This window comes from Mya arenaria, chromosome 6 (genome assembly GCF_026914265.1).
Source record: "Mya arenaria isolate MELC-2E11 chromosome 6, ASM2691426v1".
NCBI lineage: Eukaryota > Metazoa > Mollusca > Bivalvia > Myida > Myidae > Mya > Mya arenaria.
In genome coordinates this window covers 27,242,696-27,262,155 of record NC_069127.1, presented here as the reverse complement: position 1 = coordinate 27,262,155, position 19,460 = coordinate 27,242,696, and positions in this window count along the sequence as shown.

Sequence of the window (19,460 nt, the reverse complement as noted above, 5' to 3'; positions counted from 1 at the left end):
TTCAAACTGAATCTTTTATTAATTCCCAAAAATAAATTTGCATGTTTACTGCATTCTATTGTTTCATTGATACATTCTTTTATTTAAGACTGTTACTCATTTTCAATCAACAAAGAGTTAATTAGTTTAAAATATCCTCGACCGTGTTCTACCTTTAAAATATCCACTGTAAAGGCTACAATTGAATGGTCAGTCTTAAATCTTGGTTTTATGGTACAGTTTTTTGTGCAGGTTAATATATTTTGTTGATAAAAGAAAACAATGAAGTCGGCAATGAATATGTAATTTGCTGTTGGAATGCCATGTGTATCGCAATTTGCAATAGCAACCAATGAATTCCTTACCAGTCGATGACTTCCTTAGTAGCAAAGACTTCCTAATTAAGCACTTACTTTTCTACTTAGGACGTACTACACAACCAATTTCTTTCTTACCAAAAACCTTCAACCAGAGCAACTAATGACTTACTTAACAACCAATGACTATTTCAGCAACCAATGAATTTCTTAGCAACCAATAATAACTTAAGAAACTGTCTTAATCCATATCAGATAGAACAAAGATCTAGTAAATGATAATTAATTTTGATGTGAAAAGGATACTCTGAATTTTTAAAATTACCAAAATGAGTAATATTGGTTGCTTTGGAAATCTAGGTATTTTTGTAGGAGTTTGGTAAAATTATGCTACAATAACAATCTTTTTTAAGAGAGAGAGAGAGAGAGGATACCACAAACAATTTATTTGAGCCCCAACTTTCACAAAACCGAGCTTCTTATAACATGGATGTGAACAAGATTCAAATAAGACTTTATTAGTGTATGGGTATGAATCTGTGTTTTCTACTACAAAATAGATACACAAAAACATGCATGATATGACCTTGGTAGGTAGTTTCCCAATCTGCAGATCAAATCATGGAAATTCACACAAAATTTAAACTGAAAACTTTCGAAATGCTTTGGTTTTAAATGACTCGAACTATGTTTGACTGTGTACAACCAACATTGTGTATATATATATATATATATATATATATATATATATATATATATATATATATATATATATATATATATATATATATATATATATATATATATATATATATATATATATATTAAACATATATAATCACAGTATTTCCATTATAAATAAACATTTTTAGTTTATTTACTTAATCATTCGCTCCTAAATCTTTAATAACTATAATAATTTGTTTGGCTTGCTCCGGTTTGTTAAGAACAGTTCGGATGATCAAGACATCAATAGGGTGTGGCCTGAACTATTTAAAACCTTGAATCTTGAATATTGTAATACTGAACTAACCCATGTGCTTAATATTTTATTGTTGATTAAAGGACATGTTGTTCTGTTTGCAGACAGTAGTCTAAAAGGATAGAAAAAGCTGTGAGTATATTATCATTTGTTGAAGATAAAAATGAAGGACCGTAAATTTCAGAGTCTTTTAACATTAAATAATATACATTTCATTGCGAATTTGTGACAAATATTGAAAAATAACTTTGAACCTATTTTGTACCTAATAGGATTACTAGCAGAAATATATCTACCCAATTAAGAAATACAATAATTTGTGTTTTAAGCTTCAATTTTAATGTGTGTATTGTAAATATGTACATTTTTAGGCCCTCTCTGATAATCAGCATGGTGGCTAAGAGCAGTACTTGGTCCCATAATGGTTGTGCATATCTTCAAAGGCACATCAGACTACATTTGCAATAACTAAGATAAATTTCAGCCGCATTAAACTTTGATAATAAATTGTTTAAAGCATGAACTCAATATATTTTCATTTCCATTACATTCAAAATAGCTTGTTTTTTCGGGATCTGGAGCATTTGTATTATCCGCAAGGGGTAAGTTAGTCTTTAAGGTAGCAGGCAACAGTTATAGTGTCATTTTTCTGTCTTGAATACACTTGTGTCAATGTGGACATGATATGTCTGTAGTCAAGTGATAATGATAATAATTTATGCTGTAACGCCTCTCTTCTGCTTATTGTTTGAATTGTTGGCTGTTTTCACTCGTACATGTGTATTACACGACTCTAATTGCTCAATTAGGCTTAACATGGAGAACTCTTGTAATATATATCAAATATAAATTTCGCATAGAAACGAATTGTTTTGCTAATTGTTTGATAAAAAAGGTAAAGGCGAGAACGAATGAGGCATATAGAATGAATTTTGAGATTCGCTTTCTGAAAAGTATTTTACTACTGATTGTTATGATAGAAAATGCCATTTAAATAACTGTACATTAAGTTTATTTTTCAAAATAGCTACTTCAAGGTCAATATTGATTTAAATATATAGATAATTTTCAAGATTGCGAGACTTAGGAATTTTTTCTCTGAATTTTGAACAGAAAATGTAATACTTTAGCACTAAAGAGTGAATATTACTATGATTTCTTCCAATATAAATCCTAATAATTTTATCGTTTTAAATTAAATTAAATTTGAGTACTTTTAACTTGAGAAAGCAGATTATTCCAAAGGTTTTGTATGATATTACACTTCCAGAACATGTGGTTGTTTTCTCATATCTGGAACATAATTTGCATACTCTAGAATTGGATAATGCATTTGAATACTAGGTATAATTATTATGTTCGTGGGTATAATTATGTTGATTAGTTTCTGAAACGATGAGCTGATTAAACTGATGTGTAGATTACTGCCATATATTGTGATGTGTTTGGACTAAATAGTGTCAAACATCGAAATTTGTTCGAGTTTAGAAACTGTAACATGTTATTTTTAAATATATGTATCATGGTATGCTATTGACAATATATTTGCGAAAAGCTACAGAAACAAGCTTAAGTTGTAGGTTTTTAAATTAGTCATCATTAAGGATTTGGTAAAGGAAATGAATGTTATCAAATGAATATAATTTCTTTTTTCTAAAGTCGAACATATGGACGAGATAGAGAATACCCTTTTCGTGCCAATGTTTGCATACTGTTTCATTATAATATTTTAATTTTGAGTTGTTCCATATTATGAAAAATTATGAGAATGTGGGCTTGTTTTTGTAAACATGTTTATGATGTTAGGACTTGATGTGTGGTCGTAAAATGATATCTTTTTAATATAGTTTACATTCAAATAGAACATTTCCACCTCCTTGATTACTAATTAATATTTCTATGCAGCTTGATTTAATAGCTTGTATAAATATACTAAGATTCTGAAGATCAATTCCTCCATTTTCTCTGAAGAGATATAAATGTAATTTTTTGATTTTATCAGGTATTCTTTTTATTTTTTTATAAAGCAAACATTGATTTTGATAGTTGGTCTATCAGTTGATCAGGTGGATTTGGCAACACAGTAAAAGGACAAAAATAGTTTGTGAAGGGCAAATGTTTTGACCACATTAACATTTACAAGCAAGGTTAATTTCCTGTGTTTACATTATTTAAGACATTTGTATCTTTCTGTATGTTCTGTGCCCCCAAAAGGGGGACTTAAATAATGTTGATAACTATAATAGAGGAATTATGGTGACAAGTATGTTTCCTAACATATTTTTATTGTTGTTGGACAGCAGTGCTCGGTCTTTGGTTGAAAATAATAATTCTTTGTCCGATTTTCAATTTGGATTTAGGAATAAACGTTGTACTGTAGACTGTACATTTATACTACAAAATATAATTAATAAGATACTAGAACGTGACAAGGGTAAGTTTTACTGTGCATTTGTTGACTTTAAAAAAGATTTTGATATGGTGTATAGAAATGGTATTTGGTTCAAGTTTTTTTTTCAACAAAATATTTCGTAAAAATATGTAAATATATTAAAATATATGTACGAGTCAGTTAAAATATGTCTTAGAGTGAATAGAAAATTGTCATATTTCTTTGAAAGTTAAATGGGTGTGAAACAAGGGGAAACATTATCCCCATTGTTATTTATTATGTTTATTAATGATATGGAGTCACAGTAAGAATATGTAGAGATGACTTTGCAAATTTGGAAGTATTACAGATATTTCTGCTTCTCATGGCTGATGATACTGTTTTGTTTTCTACATATGTGGAAGGCCTTCAATTGTTATTAAATAAATTACATGATATTGTTTAAAGTGGAATAACACTCTAAATACTAATAAAACTGTTGCTATGATATGCATGAAAGGTACACGGAAAGAAAATGAATGTCTATTTTATAACAAAGTTAAACTGTATATTTTAATACATTTTGCTATTCGGGAGTTATGTTATCATCAAATGGAACATTTTCATTGGCCCAGAAAGCTTTGTCTGAACAAGCAATGTGCAATGTTTTCGTTAAAATCTTTGTTTGAAAAGATACCCTTAAATGTACATGAAAAACTTTAATTATTTGATTCAATGGTTTTACCAATATTAACATATGGTTGTGAAATATGGGGATTCCATTCTGCTCCCGATATAGAAAGTGTTTTTTGGAAACAATCACTAAATTTAAGATGTCAAACAACTGTTGCTACTGTTTATGGTGAACTTGGCAAAGTGCCATTATATGTTATACGCCAAGAGAGGATATTGCAATATTGGTGTAAGCTTGTAAATTCAACCTGTTGTCTGGATGTTTTAGATATTGTAGTTCACTAAATATAAATAGCTCATGGTGTTCTGACTTATACAATTGTTAAATGATTTAGGATTTAACTACCTATGGGATAATATGTCAGTCACTAAATTACAGTTGCCAAAAGTTGTTGAACGATTATATCATCAGCACATGCAGAAATGGTATGCGACTTGAAATGATTCGTCCAAACTTTGTACTTATAAAGATATAAAAACAATATTTTGTTATGAAAAATATCTCGATAGCGTCACTAACGATAACCACAGAGTATCTCTTAAAAGGGTGCGATGTTCAGCACAAACGTTGGCTATAGAAGAAGCCAGATTTTGAAATATACCTAGACAAGATAGAAAATGTATATATTGCAATATGAATATAATTGAAGATGAATATCATTTTATTCTTGTATGTACTTTAATAAAGTTATAAGACGAATGTTCTGAAAATGCAGCATTGTTTAGAAAACTTGCTAAATGTGTTTTTATTGCCACTAAAAAGCGCAAAAGTGCTTTTATTTAATTTAATTATTGCCTATTATTATTTGAATAGCTATATTTTTATTTGTTCTTGAATTTATGCTCTTCTCATACAACATTAATTTCAATACTGTTTTATATTGCCGCCATGAATATATATATATATATATATGCATTTGGCTACAAACATGTTAATGTTTATGCCTTATAAAAGTTCTGTTCTGTTTTGCATTGATACTTTACACAGTTCTCAACCATCAAACGGACGGAAATTAGGTAATTTGTAATTTGCGCATATGTTGCAAAGTATGGCCCTTTATTACCTGATTACCTGATTTGAAATTCCGGTTAGGGTTTGCATGCGACCACATTTAGGTCAATATTTCAGCAACTACTTCAACTATTGCGATGGAATTTTGAACACGTGTCAACCATCCGACCTATTCAATAAATCAAGTAAGATAAATGTGCATACGATTCATTTTAAGACCCTTTTTTATTATTTATTTCTTTTTGATTCGACAGTCTAAAATAGATTTGAAGAATAAAACACAAACTATTTCAAACGTTATTGCTTTGGTTATTCAAAGGCTCAATATTTAACATGCATAATACACGTGTCATTTCACATCATATGTGTTTTGGGAGCAAAGTGAAATTTAGTTTAATCCGGCTATGGTCAAAGATGCAAAACATTTGTTGTCTTTTTCTGTCGCTGTGAAATGCAATTAGGACCTACAAGTTTGACTTTGTTTCCACTTTTGTTCTATTATGTTAGTCAAATGGTTGCCAGATGATAATAAAAACCATCTCTGGTGCATTTAAACAGTAAACAGGTAAAAAACATTAAGTATAAGCCAGAATTGGATGTACTTTATACCTTATTTGGGGAAAATATATCACCTTGGCCAAGGTAGTTTGCAAACCCTGAAATTTTTAATTATTGTACCCTCAGTCAATATATGTAGTATACATTAAGTTATTTTAATGACTCATAAATATATCAATCTTCTAAAGACTAAAACGCTGTTATATGCATCATAAACACATTTCTCCAAATTTTCCCTTCTAAATAAATCCTCTTTACTCAATTAAATGCTGAGTAAAACAATTATTTCCTTATCAAAATAGTCAAATATAACAGAAACCGTAGACTATATAGAGTTAATCTGTGGACAACAAAAATAACAACAAAAGTATGAGTTTAGGCTTGTTATTGGCAGCAAATATCGAACATTTAAATTTCAACATAGGTGTTTAGTATATTGTTTTGGATGGTAGCCAACGCCTCCGTTCCAGGTAGTAGGTAATCCCGAAAACTGTAATGGATACATCAACCCGAAAGACGTCACGTGATATGAGACAAGAACACCAAAGGCTTCTGACTGAAACGAAACTGATCTCTTATATAAGAATTGTGGACATGTAAGATAAAAAGTATCATGTTCCTACTTCCCCGAATTATAGCTCAACTTTCTGCGAGGATAAACAACTCTAAACTATTTTTGATATTACTCATTTAAGGAGCGGGGGGGGGGTTGGCGACGACATTCTGAAAAACCGTCACTTGCTGTCAAAGATTAAACCTCGAATGGCACAAACACGCCGCCGACACCTTAAACACTACCCCTGCACGAGAACCCCGTACCTTCCCGCCAATATTCATACGTCAATCGACAACTAACTCACAAGCAGACGACAATTCCCCAAATTTGAAACGGAAATAATTATATTTTTATAGTGTTATATTGTTATTAAGTAATGTTAAGGCTGCCAAATTTACTATGTACCAATTATTTGTAGTTTTAAATTGCAATTCAGATATACACAACGTGTGGATGGCATTTACCTAACATGGCCTGTGTTATCTTCAAAATGAGTATTTTGCCCCATTTTAAGATATCTTTTTATATATACAACATGAGAAGTAAAGTTTAACTGCGGTCACATGCGCTGGCAATCTTTATTGTTATTCTAGGATAACCTGTACTAAATATATAATACCGATCAAAACGATACTGATACAAACGTTCATACAACCATCCATGAAGCCATACATGATCCTCATTATTGCCTAATCTGCTAAAGCTCAGACGAGTACAAACTAATATTCATTTTCATGAAAAGCGGTTTATTCACACTGGTAAGAACATAAACTTCTTCTGTGCGACAATGAAAGTGCCATTCATGATTTATCTAAACCTTAAGTATTATTAAACCATAAACAATAAGTAAATCTTATTATGAATGTTTCAAAGCATATTCATTCAAGAAGACTGCCATTTGTGTGTGTTTTGTTAACATATTTCAGCGACATAAAACATCTTACTATAAAATGTGTAATGTTGTCTTACTTGTCTCTTAATACACCTAAAAAATAGAAACAGCCAAATTTGTGGATCACAAAGCTGCCCAATGTGGAAGACCAAATGCTCCGTTACAACAGGAGCTGCTCTAGACATTTGACAAATGCAGATGGACCTAATGTCCTAAAACTACAATTTAAAAACGAAGCTTACTCACTTATAAAGCTAGCGCTTCACGTCGATACAAACCATAAGTACGTACTATTTGAAGATCAAGTAATTCTAATTAATTTTGGAGCGGAGGTTTATCTTACTCTAACGTATAAATCCCTAATTGTGTTGGGCATTCCTAAAGCCTCGGAACATACGAACAAAAGCAGACGCATTGATCTAAGGAAAATATACTAAATTCTAAATTTTCGAATTGCACAGCTATGTTCGTTATCTAACAAATGCATCTCTCAAAAACTGTTTTTTTCGAACTAAACAGTTGACGGCATTTATGATTCCGCTTATTTAAGAACTCTCTCTTCATAGGTTTCAAATTTGATAAAACCATTTTAATGACAGTCGACATGTTATTATGGAAGTTCTTTATTGTAACATTTTCACATGTTGTAACGGTTTTCAAGGCCACTCAACAGAGGTTTATGCCGTAAAATGTTTTAGTTAATAGCTACGTGACCCACAAACTCAAAGAAGTTTGCCAATTGTTTGCAATGCTTTTCTATCAAAACATTTCTTTTTTTAATTTTGTATAGATAAAATACAACATGTCAAAAATAATAATTTACAACTGATTGCAATCATTCTGAAAACAATACTGATGAGTCCTAATTAATGCTATTAACACATTTCTGGAAATCAACAGTTGGAAACTCAGAAAATTGAACTAACAGCTACAAACTGGCGATATGGATATAATGACATAATTTTGTTGATGCTGCTTCCCATTTAGTGAAAGTTCAAAGTTTCAGACGGAAAACCTTACACCTGTCAACATCTTTATCACGTGACAGACTGCTAAATGAATTTTTTATATATTCTAATGAAAATGCTTTATTCAATGTTATACGTCAAAACATATGTAACACTGAATAGCCACTTGCGCATCTTAAATATGCGAAATAAGAGTTTTAAACCATTTGTTATGAAATATGTCAATAGGTTTTTTCGTCTACCGCTTGCGATATTATTCCTCGCTTGCAGTGTATTAGCTGCAATGCAACAGGGAAACAAAACAGTTTGCTTATGTGATCGACGGTTATCAATAACGGAACTCAGGGCATTCTATACTTGCAAGGACCTCACCGTGCATAAATAAAATATCAAGTTGTCCGTTGAGCATCTACATCTCATAAACAATCAAATCGAAATAATGCAGAATTTGTCATTGACTGATTTTATTTGTATTTAACAAGCATGAAGGGAAACAAAGAAGCTAGTGCTTCTGAAAAAAGTGTCCTACCACTGTGAAATAATTATAACGCAAATCGTTTTTCAAGTTTTATTCAAGGGTATCACCATGATTACGTTCGTAAAGCGAAGTAAAATTCTTGTTTAAGTGATAAAGTTGAGTGTATTTATCATTGCTCAAGGAGAAAAGGAATATCTAAGCAACTGCACTAATGCAAAAGTGAGTTGCCGGAATCGGAGAGGTCTTTTTACACAGACACTGTTAAAATGTTTTGGATTAATGAAAAACACATGTGAACTTTGTGTAAACATCGATATGTTGAAGAACGGGGAATTCGTATGGGTAACAGGCTGAGACGGGACAGTATGTAGCTCTCCATACTTGCATGAGGTTTAGAAACAATGATCATTAGATAGTACACCTGGCAGACCGGAAGTGGATCACGTTCGGGCAGAGAATCGGCAAGAAAGATCAGCCTTCTTGTACCGTCTGATGGCTCACTGTTTAAATCAAATATATATGTCTTAACTATTATCAATTGAAGGTCAACTATAACCATTACTTTCTCGATCTTACAGTTACAAAAAGGTAGAACTGGCTGTAGTAACACTTCAAACATAGTCCTATATTTAGATACTATGAAAATGTATCAATTTGTAACTTTAGTTTGCTAAACTGAATAACTTAATCGGAATTTAGTTTAAATGTGACCAAACTGCCTCTCCCCGCGAATGTCTGACGATTGCAGCCTGATATTAGCATATTTGTTTTTTTTTTGTTAATTTCTGATGAGGTTAAATCCACGTCAAGGATAATGTTCTGTCCCATACTGATTGCGGTAGTATGAATGGCGCGCAGATTCAGTAAGTTAGGTACAGGCCGTCAGACGATAAAGACTAAGATATGTAGTAATAATACATATTTAAATGATGCTTTGAAATCGCGAGTTACTTTGAGTAGGAACGCGTCTCGCGATCCACTATTTGCCCCGTATGTCCCAAGATTCCTACACTCTCACATGCAGAATTCCATAATCTTATGATGATCAAGTTCTAGTATATTTGAATGTTCAGTTGCCTTTTTATCTTTTCACACAGATTTTCACACAGATGTACGGCTGATTCAATGACGATGTTGACGTGTTCATTTCATAATAATAATAACTTACATTGTATAAGTACGTATTATCTCACCAGGTTCCGTATAAGAGAACCATCTTATTAATACGCTAAAATTGTACCACTTCTTTCAATCAAACAATCGTCTTTACTGTTAATTTAACTGTTAAAAACTGAAAAGTAATGTATATCTCGCATATAAAAGACCAGGCTTTCCAGCAGCCCTAGAATTCCTACAAAGCCTATTTCGTTTTTAAGCTTTGCTAGATTTCTAAAAAAATGTAAAAACGCCTTATCCAAATATTCTGTAAAGGTACATAAAACAAATATAAATGATACCAGCTTTCTTAACTTAAATCAATGTATTATAAGTTTTAAATACGCCATAATTTTTATACTGCAGTTTTATTCTATAAAGTAGTACTGACCTGCTCCTATGATTCTTAAAGAAACAGAATCGATCTGTTTATAATAACTAGTATTTCAGTATGTGTATGTGTAAGTGTCAGATTATGATACAGTTTGCATAATCGTTGTATGTAGGTCAAATACGCTCATCGTATTAGTACTATTTTCAGTTAAGCTATATCCTATGTACACTTAAAATCGCTTTTAACATTGGGCCCGGAAGAGGGCCCATTGCGTCCGGAAGAATGGCGAACATTCCCATGTAAATGGTATTTGAGAAACAGAAGTTAGTCTTAGAATGCAGACTGCAGCTAATAGGTTTTCATTGGGCGTGAGCAATATGTCATTGGGTGGTGAGGAAATATCTGCTCCCCCGGAAGTTGGCGGTAAGTTGGTCAGAGCTACTAAACAGAAGTGTCATAAGACATATACTTGTAAGCAAACTAGAGAAGTTGGAGGCAAGTCACCCCTGGAAGTGGGTAGAAAGTCGTCCCCGGAAGTGGGCCGTAAGTCGCCCATGTCGCCCCCTGAAGTGGGCAGAATGTCTCCCCCGGAAGTAGTCAATATATCGTCTCCGGAAGTAGGCAGTAAGTCGCCCCCGAAAGTAGGCAGTAAGTTTCCCCCGGAAGTGGGCAGTAAGTCGCCCCCAGAAGCGGGCTGTTAGTCGCCCTCGGAAGTGGGCAGTAAGTTGTACCCGGAAGCGAGCAGTGTGTCATGCCTAGAAGTAGGGCGTTTCGCAGTTGGTAACGCTGAGTTGTCCCTTGTAGAAAAAAATGTTCACTCCAGGAAAAGGGTAATATATTTTTTCAAAAAAGAGATTATATCAGTACAAATGTATTTATGTTTATGTTTAAGTGTTTTTGATGTTGTTAAGGTACTTCCGAGCATATGCAGTGAAAAATACAAGGACAGTGTAGTATAGTGTCACAGCTCTGTTCTGTAGTTTGTTACAGGAATACGAATGAGATCGGAATGATGTCTTATCTGAGTGTAACAGATTTTTCATGGCACTGGATAGCAATACGACGGTATACATTTATCATTGTTTTAATGAGACCAATAAGTGCAAACAACAGCACACATGGTACATTTGACTATGCCAGCACATACTGTTCCCATTATGGAGGATTGGCGTATATCGATACTGCGACAAAGTCTCTACCTACGGATTACAAAGTGAATGACTGTAGTCTTGAAAATGATTTAGACCTTAACGATGGTGAAGCATTGTGGATACCTCTGCAAGCTGAACTAGGAACTTATATCACATATCACGGTTGTGTGGATCGCAGTACGCAGTCAAAGCTTTAAAGGAACTGTACGAAGTATTTATATGCATCTTCTGATCGGACGAGATTTTTGTGTTCCACCAGGAACACACATCAAAGATGAAACAAAAGCAAAATGTTCCAAATACAATGGTAAATTGACCCCGCATCTTTATCAAGGTATCAACCATCACCTGGACAACGGATTGTACTTTCAGGACAGTTTCCTTACGTTTGATCCACAAACTCCTGGAAAGTATTCCGGGTCGGAATATTTTCTAGCATGCATGTCAATTACAAAGAAAGGTTGCATGCTTATACTGGAAACAGAAAAATGTGACAATGTGGACAGATATCTATGCGATGCGGACATTCATTTTAGCAAGACAGGAGCAGCAACTGGCATGGATCCGAACGACATTGAACTACATTTGTTACCGTTGATGATAACAATTACATACATACATACATACATGGCTGTATTGACATTTTGACTCTGCAAAATTGCATCCTTATTTATCTTTTACTCTCATTAGCCACCAGACATATCTGTTCATCCATATACAATCTAATACATATAGTATTTATACAAGTAATCATTCAAATTATATCTTTTAAAATTGCGCTTTTTGGAGTAATAACCAATTTTAGTTTTTCCTGAAGTTGTCAAGTAATTGTCACTTTCGCCGTTCTGTTGACTGGGAAGCCGGCAAGTGTCTCATGACAATTTGTTTCATTTCGAATCATATTAATGTTATTTGCATATTATAATGTAGTGTAAGATTGTTTGACAATTTCGTTTATTAATTTCAACATTTTTCTGAACGGATACATTTCATCATGTACTAACCTAAACTGATATGTTGTTGCACTATTTTGTAACAGCTGTGCGTTTGTAAGTCTGAATTCCAAGGTTTTAAAATTATGATTTTTGTGATAATTGCAAGTAATTCAATGTTAAATGGCAGTTATTTGATGTTTATGCATAATTTTACTTGTTATTTACTCTGCCGAAGTACCAACTTTTAAGCCTCAGTACCACTTAAGATTGAACTATTAGAGAAAAAAAATACAAGTGTGTATATAACTATGATAGTGTAATGTAGGCTTTCTGTCATTTGGAATTGCATCATCATTGCATGATTAACATGCATTCCAATCGTTCATACATGTGCATCCATACGTATTTGTGATACTTGGGGTTTGTGTTGAAGTTATCATTAACTAAATATCGTGTTATTAAATGAATGTTAACAGAAATGACCGACTTGGGTAATTCCTAAAGTTATTAAGGAACTTTATTTTCGCCGTATTGTTAATGTTGGAAACTGCATAGCGCATCGTAATACATTATTACATTATTTACATTTCCAAAACTTTAATGTTATTTCGAGTTGTTATTGTCATATGAAAACTACTTATTATAGGCTTTGTTGAATACAACAATGTGTTTAATTAATGCATGTTTTAATAAATGCAGTTTAATAAGAAAAAAAGTTGTCTATAGTATTGGTGGGCATTTCGTCAGGGTGTTTCGCCTTTTTTTGCTTTTAATACATGTGCAAGCGAAAAATAACCGTTTTGGCGTACCTGAATACATTTGGCTTATAATTAAATTTTCGACCGATCAAGTCCTTTAAATTATAAAACACTTTTGAATAAATGTTTCAAGTAAAGAGGTACCAGTCGGGTGTGTCCTGAAAATATACTTAACATTAAACCAAATCTCCATTATAACTGAATGCCAATATAAAGATACTTTACGAAATATTTGTTTAAGTTAATAATCTAACAAATGTAGAGATCAGTTTCAATGTAATAGTTTAAATTAAAGCATGTTTGCTTCATTCAATACCTTGCTTGGTTACCATTCTCATGTTTTGTCGTTCAATCTTCCGTGTATTGGCATTAGGATACAATATAGACGGAAACGTATTGTTTTAGTGGGATTCAGTTGATTTGATATCCAATGATATAAATGATCAACTCGCCATGGCTTCTAAATCTTGATGTTCGATAGCCATAACTTTTGTTTCAAATTTAAAGTCAAATTGGATGACAAATATATCTTGTAAATCAATTGGTAAACTGTGTTTGCGTGTTACTGAAATATGTATAACACTGTAAACATAATTCCAGCTACGTCTATTATGTGGTTTTATGTTTAAAGATTTTTCTTATTTTTCTTTTGCGTGTAAACGTATTTCAAATGAGGTGTACCTATTTACTACTGTCTACTTCCCCTCTAGATAGTTGATATGATATTTTTATATTTGTTATACAAACATATAATAATTTCAATTCATTTATTTTTCTGGCTTTTGAACTATTGCCAATCATGGTAAAACAAAGCTCCATATTCTAAGAAATCGTTTGTTTAACCTTGTTAAGTGGTTTGTTCCTTTTCATTGAAATTATTATTATTGAACGGCTGCAATAGAACAAAATATTGCAACCGTAAATTGTCTAATGTATAATGAGTGATACATTACGATACAGTTTGGGTACAAGCGTATGTGTGTCAACTTATGTTACAAAAGCTCTCGTGTTTATAAAATACTTTAATTACATAAGAATGATACCTAAACTATATATCCTTGCTTTTTTTGCAGATTTAATCATAATGATGTTAATATATAAAATTGTTTTAAGAAGCAGAAGATATGTTATACCATTACTTGTATTTACTACTGATAAAATATTTTTGACAGTGTTATCATGCATTACAGTCAATGTACGTTATACACGTTTGAATAAATGTCTGTTAGATTGTGTTTAAAACACCTCAACCTTTTTGTTCGATTTCGGTAAGTCGTTGGTCGGACGGGCATTTTGTGTGTAGGTGGCTTATGTGAATAGATTGTTTTAGATTTCTTTTAGGGTTGGTAAGATCAACATCGATGTAATATTACTAAAAACAGAACAAGTTTTGATCAATAACTTAAGATAGAAATGATGAATGGGGATGAGAGTCATTGTGTATGAAGCTTATCTGAAGTTCGATAGTAGATGGAGTAAATGTGAATAAGGTAAAAAGGCTGTTAATGAAATAATAAAATACTTTTTCTCAGTAATTCAAGATAATGGATGAAAAGTTATGAAACTTGATGTGAATAAAACTTATGTAAACATATACTTGGTGATTGCTTTTGGGGTCAGCAGGTCAGGTGAAGGCTGCTGGTACTAAAATAGAAGAATGGTTCCTGTGATTGGATTTAGGAGTGTCAGGGCCATGGAAGCTTTGCAATTACAAATACAAAAAGCTTAAGTTCCCTAAGGATTGCTGAACGTCACTGTTATTGAAACAATGAGACTAATTTAAGATCAATATCTTGAATCAGGAATGACGTATCAACTTAGTGAGCTCGTGTTGGGACATCGCGTTGGAAGGGTCACGATTATTGTTGCTCAACTTTTTCAAAGTCAGTTTCTTCTTAATTATTTGAGTTGGGAACTATTTATTGTTATATATCTAAAGGTGTAGACGTACTTTATGATTGCTTGTAAGGCTAGTTAGGCCAATTTGTCAAAAAATATATAATCTGTTTTGTTATATGCAGTGATTAAAAGGTATATCGAAATCTCATATAGGTACGATTTGGGGCTGGTTGGATGAAGGTCACTGCATGTATATTATTCATGTTAATATTAAAGCTCAATATTGTTCCAGATTATTAATTTTAAAGCAAATAGTGTTCTTTAGTCATAACTCAAAAGAAAAATTGGACTCCATTGTTTGATGCATATTTCATGGTGTTATTAAGACATCGAACTTGAACTATTGCTGTAGAGTACTGATAAATACAACTTCAAATAAGGATGTTTAACAACCCGTATTTACTTCCCTTCCTTTCAATTAAATACAATTATAATATAATATTCTCAATTGAGAGATAACACAAATATGTGTGTCATATTGGGACACGGAATTAAAATCACGGTTTTCTGGCATTGCGGCGTTTCTAGTTACATTCACAATAGCAATATTTACAGCCAGTTTTAATGGAAATGGTGTGCGTATTAATATATTAAAATGAAAAGAAACACATCCATATATGGGGATATACGTACACTAGAGAGACATGTTATATACAAAGAAGTCACATGACGATTTTTAAAAAACAACAACAACGGGAAATACAAGTGCGCATTTCCAAATAAGGAAGATATAGGATAAATGAGAGCCAACAACAACACTTGAGCATATGTTTAAATGAAGTATTTCAAGTTTATAGTCATGAATCTATGTAGCTTGATAATAGAAATGCTAATATTTAATTGTTTTTATACTGGACAAGCAAAAAATGCAACCCATGGGAACTTTGCGCATGCATTGTATACATGTAGAAAGTCTGGTGGATTTGCTCCTCCGGATATTATCAATTCACTGTCGTTGGGAAAACTTCACGTAGAAAATTGTTCTGTTGCTAAAAGCTTGGCGCTTGATGATGGCGAATCACTACGGACACATTACAGAGCGGAATTCGGCGCTTATATTGCTCCATTTGGCTGTGCTAAGACACTACCTACAGATTTTAAAGAAAGCATGAACAGTACTAACGTGCTTTACGAATGCACCAATTTTTGTTCAAGAACACAACCTAAGATAAAATATATAGGGATACTGAATAAAGAGTGCTATTGTATGGCAGATCAAGGATCGTTTACAAATACAAAATGCCATAACGTATCAAACTTGAATAGTGCTACTGTTGCAATTGTTTATGAACTTATTGAAATATCTGTTGAGAGGGAAGTATATGCATGTATAACATCAGTCCTCAGAAATAATTCAAGGAAATATTATGCCGCCAAATGTTCAGGAAAACACCAAGGAATGTGTACTGGTAATAAAAGGGATGGCTACGAAGTGCAACAACGAAATTGCTTGAATTATAAAGACAAGTTCGATTCAATTGGACGAAATATTTGCATTCTGAAAAGAAATATGTTCAAAGACGACATTGAAAAGACATGCTCTTCATACTCTGCGAAAATGCCACCCATAATTTACCAAGGCATGGATAAATATTTAACAAATGACTCTGAAAGTTTCTTTTTGAGCAGTGCGAGGACATTTAGAATTGTCGAAAATGCCCTGTTTTCAATTGACAATTCAACAATGACTTGCGCTTCTCTTTACAAACGTGGATGTAACATTTTTATTGAACCTGACCGATGCCAAAATATTAACAGATTTCGATGTCAGTATACGACTATTTCAAGAGAACAAACTGAAATGAATGCTCAAAATGATACTGCTACGCTATTCGCAATACTTATTCCAACTGCGTCGTTGCTTATACTGGCGATATGTTTCTTTGTTCGATTCAACTATGTAAAACGCACCTGCAATTCGGCAGTGGGATGTATACGAAGTGTGAACCCCGAGACTCTCGAGCAGGAGCATGTCAGATTTTGCATGTATGACTATGCAACCACTTCAGTTGCTTACGATCGTCCTACAAGGCGACAAAATATTTACTCCGTAAGTGAAGACATTATATTAAATGAGCAAAGCAATACAGATCCTCTTCATGAAACAGACAATACCATATGCCCGCCAGAGAATAAGGAATATGACGTGACAACCACCAGTGGGAGAGGAGCACTGCAACCAAACACGCCTAAAGCATATACATGTAATCACTTACATCTTGGAATAAATGCGGGGGAGTATGACCATATAAGGTCGCATGCCGAACCCACAGTCTCAAGGAAATAATTTAAAATATGACAATGGAATATTTTTTTCTCTCGATGTTGTTCTTATCAGTTCATATGTTGAATGTTATTTTACAGTATGTCAACATCATTAAGAAAATAACGGTAAATTTATTTTTTATGATATAAAATGTGATTCGTCTTTGTAGTTCGTTCTTGTTTATAAGCCGCATTGTCGATAATCTGTGCTTTTACAGGGGTAATAACAGCAGATATTTTTTCAATCCTGAAAAATTGCCTGTCTGCCAAAAGATAGATAAAGGGGGATACCTGTAAATTCATTTTCTTGTTCTCGTGAAAATGACAGAGCCAAACAACAATCTTTACAACTGTACAATACACAGATGTTTCAAATTCTGAATTGATTGTTGCTTTCATTCTTATTACGTATATGCATTTAGTTAAGAATGAAAGAATTTCGTTGTTGAGGGTTTTTTTTGACATGATAATGATCTGGTTTTATACATGACCAATAATTTAAACGTAAATATTATAAGGAAAACAATTCTGAAACCAAAAGTCAAACATAAAAAGAATAATTCCGGTTTCAATTAAACAATCATTCAATCTCAAACAATAGAAGAATAGCCACTTAGATAATTAAAACGAAACCTAGACATGATCGGGGAAGTAAACGCCCTATAGTTAAATTGATGTTATATATGTCTCTTAAAGTCAAGTACACACTAAAGGTCAGCCATTCATCATTATGATGCAAGTGTGTTTGTGCACTTAAAATATTTTGAAAAACACCATAATGACGCTTCTATTATCTTATTTTATACATTTAAGGACAGTAATGAGTTCAAACTTTACTCCGGATATGTTGACATAAATTGATCACTTTCTTCCTTAACTTTATCGTTATCCCTTCCTGAAAGCTTAAAAACCCAAGCTTTGGGAAACAAAAATCGTGAAACAGATTTTGTTTTGTATTTGATCATTGAATTTCCTTTATAACTTATTCCACTACCTCGAGGTGCAAACGCCAAACGTTCTGAGTGACATTCAAAACAGAAACCGAGAGAACAATCAATATTCACTCAAATTCTTTGAACGTTACTTTTAGACAATAACTAGCAAAAAAACACAGCGTACGCCTTATTTTGTATATTTATTACAAAGTGACTAGATAAGTAAATGTTGATATATTTTTATTAGACTACAATGCAACAATACAATATTCGTTTATCTATAGTATATGGCCTCCAGCCCAAAATACAAACATAACATGCAGGATAAATAAAAGTAACGCTATTTGTTATGTTTGTATTTAACAAGTATACAAAACAAAAAAATAGTAAATGTTTGGCACCACATACAGAAATAATGTTTTATGTATATCATTTGCAATAGGAGTAAAGATAAATATAAATTCGACATTTATACCAAAAACACTTAAGTAGGCTTATTATTCCATACCTCCGTCAGCAAAGTTACCCTTATAGTTTAACATCTGCAGATGATTGTATAGGAGCTGACGAAAACCATTGTCAAGCACCGAGCCACAAGTAGGGCATTTTGGATCCGTGGCGTTACTCACAGAGTTTCGACTTATTAAGCTGGTTCTAAAAGCCGACCTTCTACTTAGTCCTCCACCCTCGGTCTGGCTTGTATTGATCAACGAAGCACTAGAGTGTGACCGTGGTAAACTGGTAACGCTTGGCTTGTTTGGTATGATATCCTTCCGTCGTATGTATTCTGTGATCTGCGATGAAATAACTGCTAGTGTTTCACGGGCCTACATTTGTGTAAATTAAAAAATAGTTTAGTGTTTTTCGTTATATTTTCATCACTTCATATGGCTGTAAAAGACCTTTGACGATAACAAGTGCACAACTTGTAATATAAGCTGATACATACCAGTCGGTCGAGATTAATATTTTGTCAGTTTTTCCGTGGAAATGAGACGAAATGTGTATGCTTGCGACTGAGTGACGTCGTTCTGTTTTTAAGGCCGACAAAACCTGTGCTATCTTTACTGAAACATTCCTGATCGAAATATAAAGTTGAAATACAGGTATTAAGTTTTGTTTAACCGTTTACATAGAGTATGGTAAATGTAAGTTATTTAAATCGGATAGAGTTGCATTAAATTCGACATTAACAGGCAAAACAATAACGCAGGCTAAAACC